This window comes from Salvia hispanica, chromosome 5 (assembly GCF_029641045.1).
Source record: "Salvia hispanica isolate PSC_SH4W2 chromosome 5, Shi_PSC_v1, whole genome shotgun sequence".
Taxonomy (NCBI): domain Eukaryota; kingdom Viridiplantae; phylum Streptophyta; class Magnoliopsida; order Lamiales; family Lamiaceae; genus Salvia; species Salvia hispanica.
Window position 1 is genome coordinate 16,337,877 of NC_142696.1, and position 5,721 is coordinate 16,343,597.

The 5,721-nt window shown below is 41.9% G+C and overlaps 1 pseudogene; it reads left to right on the forward strand.

Annotated features, from left to right (window-relative positions):
• The first annotated feature begins 4,086 nt into the window (after positions 1–4,086).
• LOC148926356 (uncharacterized) lies at positions 4,087–5,056 on the forward strand (annotated as a pseudogene).
• Positions 5,057–5,721: the final 665 nt, after the last annotated feature.

Below are 5,721 nucleotides of genomic sequence, written 5' to 3' on the forward strand. Positions count from 1 at the left end.
GTCTCCCACTGATCTCCTCTCCTCGTCAACCAGCAAGCCTCGTAACATGATCGAAAATTTATCGACCATCAGTGCCTGCTTCCTGTTGACAAATGGCGTGTGATCCGGAGCTGCCCTCGGCTTTCAACCGGCAGCTCCCACTGAATTTTCATGACATGGTGTCTGCTCTCAACCATTAAAGGCTAGCGTCACCATTTTATTCAAAGTGTGCGTGATTAATTGATCATCTAGGTCATGGAAAGCAAGTCACGACCTTGATCAATGCGATAACCGATTGTCTCGCCCTAGGGCACGATCAAATCGACTTCTTTTCGAAAGTTCTAGACTCAACGAATAATTAATTGAACACTAAAACATGCATCGAAAACTATAAACATGCTATTCATACAATCAAAGCACGTAGTAAATCAAACAATCAGAGCCTAAAAACAGGCTCTGATACCAATTGTTGGTTTTGCAGCGGAAATCTATTTAGTTTGATTGAAAGATTTACATCTAAACATGCTTTTATCTGATTGTAAACTAGAAACATGTTAGTAAGCATATAATCACAGAACATATATGCAATTAAATAGAACGATTTACCGTATGAATTCAAGTAATTGAATTCGAACTCCTTCTTCAATCGATCTCTACCACGGATCTTCCGATCTGTTCCCTTTAACTTGGAATTGACCTTTGTGTGGGCAAAGCTTGTCAAATCCTCAAAAGCCGGAGAAGAATTGAAGACAGAAAAGAGAACCCTAAAAATATCGATATTTTTCTCTCTACAGATTGCAGAGATCGAATTTTTATCGGTAGAATAATAATCTGTCTTCTCTTCTTCTGCCTTTTATATTAAGTTAATTATTTTGGGCCAGACCAGGGATCTGTGGAGGATTGGATTGGGCCACAGTTTAGGCTTTCACTAATTAAATTAAAACTAATTTAATTCAAGCCCAAACTTAAACATTATTATCATCCACTATAGATATAATATTGACTGCCCGTCCAAACCGAAATTACGAGTATTCCGGGACTTCCTCTTTAATTAAATCATTTCCCGTGTTAAAAATATAAATATCCATTAATTAATATCAAGTCTTCTATCTGACTTTTATTAATTAATTTCTTTTTTCTAAAAGTGGTCTAGTTCAGAAACATTATTTATTATTCATGGAATAAATTCCAACTGGCCAGTTTTCTGAATAATAAAACCTTTTTCTAAACACCTCTTGGGGATATTATCAGACTGGTCTCTCCTAGCACACGATTCATTGCAATAACAATACTAGCACCACTTAGACATTAATGATCACTACCCAATCTATCAAGATTCTTAGGCAACGAAAGACCCTCACCATTTGATAAGTCAAAGTAGTTTTCAATTAATATCGTATGCTCAATGTTATGTCAACAATGATTAAGAAATGACAATCACCGAGACCTCGTCTTTCAGTAAATAGCCAAGAAAGACTTATCTCACTGTTTGATCCTTTCAGTGCTATACCACACCGACGTCGTTCATTTCCTTAGGCAAGGAAACTTTCGGACTGACGTCGCAACCTTTCGCGATAGGTGGTCAAAGCCTATCTAGGTTGTGAAACAGTTTTCCTTGTGCAAGAACCGACAAGTTACCTACTGTGAACGCCGCTCACAACTCGTCTATTATGCAGAAGACTTAGACTCATTTTGCTTAAACTATGTATTTAAATGGAAAGCATATTTCAACATCTCATAAATACATAAGTAACTCATAAGCAAAACACATTGTAACAAAATATTCTTTCTCATTAAATGGTAAAAATGGATATAAGAGTTATTACATATACAAACATACGAAAGATGCTTTCAGTATACTAAACTCTAACATCCTCTGCCCCTAAATCAGCACTACTCTTAGATAACACAACAATGCCTTTGACACGAGCTGCATGGGCATTTCCAATAGTGTAGGCCGATTTCCCGCTGGCCGTGATGTTCCTGTAGGGATCAGATCACTCGGGATTCGCTAATTACCTGGACCTCTTTTATTGAACGATCTCTGAGATGGCTAATCTCAGAAGTTACAAGCCAAGTACAAGAGTGTTACAAGATTACAAGTAATCTACAACACTAAGGAGTCTAACTATTACAGGTTGTAACCCTAATTGGAACCCTAACTCTTTCCAGAATCTTAACCAATCTGGGAACCAAGCTCTCACCAATTAGAACCTGCGCACTTAAGATAGACACGTTAGAACACTAACACAAGATCCTTGCGGATCTAAGTAAGACAAGAAACAACAACTAAGACATAATAGCAAGGATATGGCTCAGGTCACAACAGTGACTGCACTAGGCCAAGGACCTCCCCACACGCTTCTACCACAAGTCACAAAGTGAGAACTAATATACTCAGGGAACCAGAAACCACAGTTTCACCGAATGCAATACCACGCAGCCTTCTCAACACATGTATCACCTCTAATCTCTTGGAACACAACTTCTCAACCCAGAGAACCTCAGAAGAAACCTCCAATCACAAGATCCAACACAGAAGTTGGACTAAACCCTAGATCTGAGAAGGAGCACTCAAGAACTCACTACACTCAAAATCTAAACCGAGACACTCATTAGAACCGAGAATCATCGGTGGAAACAAAAGATCGGAGAAGATCGCCGGCGAAAGAGGCCGGAGTCTAGAGAGAGATTAGAGAGAAGTCGGAGTTTACAAGAGAGAGAGAGAGAGAGAGAGAAAACGTCTGGAATTGAATGAATGAGAAACTGATGAGTCTAGAGACTCATAACAAACACATACATCAATCCAACGGTCACGGAGCGTGATCCATGTGAAGGCTGCTACGTGGCACGCATCGACACCATCAAATAAGTACTGGGCCAACATGGAACGGGCTCAACTTATTATAGGTATTGGGCCACACATTAATTTAATTGAGACAAGCCCAATACAATTAATATACAGGTCCAATAAGCAAATAGTCCACATAATATTCAACAGTTCCTATCTTCTCCACCAGTGAATAACATGCCATTCTGCCAAAAACGGATGATCAAACAAGTAATCATAAGAGATTAGTTATAATTAAAGGCTTAAGTATGAAATAGGTAGATCTACTGATGCTATTGAGCAGTTTTAGGTGTTTTTAGTTAAAATTAGCGGCAACCGAATCTAATTGAGTGAAAGTATTGTTCCTGCATCATATAATGCTTAGGCGTAGTTGATTGTCTAAAGTATAAACATTATGCATCTTAATCAAAATCCGAGGGAGAGAGAGCTCACACAGAGGACTTTCTTCGTATTATCCAGCTCAACAATCAGCTTCACATCCTCGGAGTCATGAATATTGACTTTATCGTCAATCACCATGGAAAATTTCTCGCCGCTTTCATCAAAATGCACAAGCGATGCTTCTTTGCCAAGCTTGTAGTAGAAGCTCCGCCTTCCTCGCACCAAATTGACCAGCGCCAGCTTCCCCGAGGGATGCACGGACATCGAATTGATCGATTTTCTATGAATTTTGACGGTATTGAGGGGCACGAAGGGATTTGCATCGTAGATGGAGATCGAGAGGAGAGTAGAAGGCGACGGAGGTGATCGAGGCAGAGTGGTGGAAGGATCCTACCTTGGAGGAGGCGAGATCGTAGGTTTTGAGCAGTCGTCGTTGCCGTCTGTTTTGATGGTGGAGAGGTGGGAGGGGAAGGAGAAGAAAGGGTGATATGATAATGGAAGTTTTTGAGTAACTTCTGTCAAAGAATGAATACCTAACGGCTAGTACTAGTACCAATAAACTTGGTAATTGGTATTACAATAAATAAGTGGTGGTTCCTAGAGAGATGAAGATGTTTCCTAGAGGTGTAATATCCCTATAAAAGGGAGTATTTGTAACTCTTACAGAAAACAACAAGTAATACAATCAAACTCCTTTTCTCTACATCTTTTGCCACCATGTCTTATCTTCCATACAATGCCTCTCTCGATTACCATCTTTAAGATGGTATCAGAGCAGGTTATGAAGATATGGGACTCAGAAAAATTTCATCACTGTCCCTAGAATACCTTCCCCAGCCTTTTGTTTAAACCTGCAAAACAAATCAAAAATAGCCATGTCAGAATCTGACCCAGAATACACAAATACAAACCAACCGTTGGCGAATTTCCCTGGGGAATTCGCTGCCCAGCTTGCCGAATTCCTTAGGCAAATCAATACACCACCCAAAACTCAAGAACAACCACCACCTCCTCCCTCAAATCAACCTGAATAATTGGGAGAGGTACATATCCAAAGTAAACTCAATGGGGATAACTATCCCCTATGGAAAACGCTGATGGAACATGCCATTGGAGGAAAGGGTCTGTCATCTCACATAGATGGAGTTACAGAACCGCCTCCAACCACTGACTCCAGTTATCCAAAGTGGCAGCAGAGAGACCACTGTTGTTTTAACTGGATAATCAACAATATTGAAGCCAGCCTCATCAACGAAGTATCACAATATGCGATGACCCAAGATCTATGGGAGGGACTGGCCATCACATATGGAAGTGGAGGATCCATTCCAAGTTTCTGACCTACATAGACAGGCATACAACATGAAGCAAGGGAATATGAGCCTCGAAAGCCTGTGGAATAAATTCCAGAGCCTCTGGATTTCGATAGACGAAAGGGATCCAAACCCCATGGACACGCTGTCAACAATAGAGAAATACAACAAGATCACACAGAGACATAGGCTATATCAGTTCCTATGGGCGCTAGACGACAGATATGATGCGATAAAAAGAGAGATCTTGAACAAAGATCCGTTACCCACAGTGCGGAGTGCTTATGCATCGGTGAGGCGTGAATCTGCCAATGAACGAGTTCTTAAACCCGCAGGCGACTCACGAGAGACTGGAATAGGCGTCGGATTGGCCGCAATTGACCGGAGCAGACCACCGCCACCCAAACTCCACTCCAACCCAGATAAAAGCAAGCTAACATGTAGCCACTGTGGAGGGAAGAGACATACAGTTGAGAATTGCTTCCATCTCCATGGATTTCCCGATTGGTGGGAAGAAACGAAAAAATTGTGACAAAACAGAAATCAGAATAGTGGGGGTAGAGCAACAACGACGGCGGCGGTTGGAGACCGAGCTACCAACACCGAGAACTCGGCGGGCAACGTCGGCAGCCAGACGAGGAACACCGGCCAATCGAACAGGAAGAATGAAGGCGACGAGAAGAAAGCCACCGCGTCAGTCGCAGTCGCCATGGCGTGGTCTGAAGGTAACCGAACACCGGCAACCACCGTCGGCAGCACATCGACGGCGAATGAGGCAGAATCGGAGAAGGAGGCGACAGAAACTAGGGTTGGAGGAGTGGAGGCGGCTAAAATTAGGGCTATTGGGGGAATAAATATCCCCAATTTTTCTAAATTCAAAAATCCTCCCCCCCCCCCCCCCCCAACACTCTTCTAAATCCCACCCTGACGGATAATAGTTTATTTGAGAAAGTCGGGACAAAAAGGCAGTTGGAGAGACGGAGAGTTGGAGAAATGTCAAAGGTGCCTGCCTCCTCTACTCGAGCTAAATCCCCACTAGCGGTTTGGACATAGGTTTTGGTAGGTTTAGATATAGTGAGAAAATCTTTTTGGTCGAAAGATATTGTGTCGGTAGCCCCACAGTAAAAAATCCATATGTTCTCTTTTTCTCCGATTGTGGTGGATGAGGTAAATGCTAAGGCTTTAAACGAGTTGTGA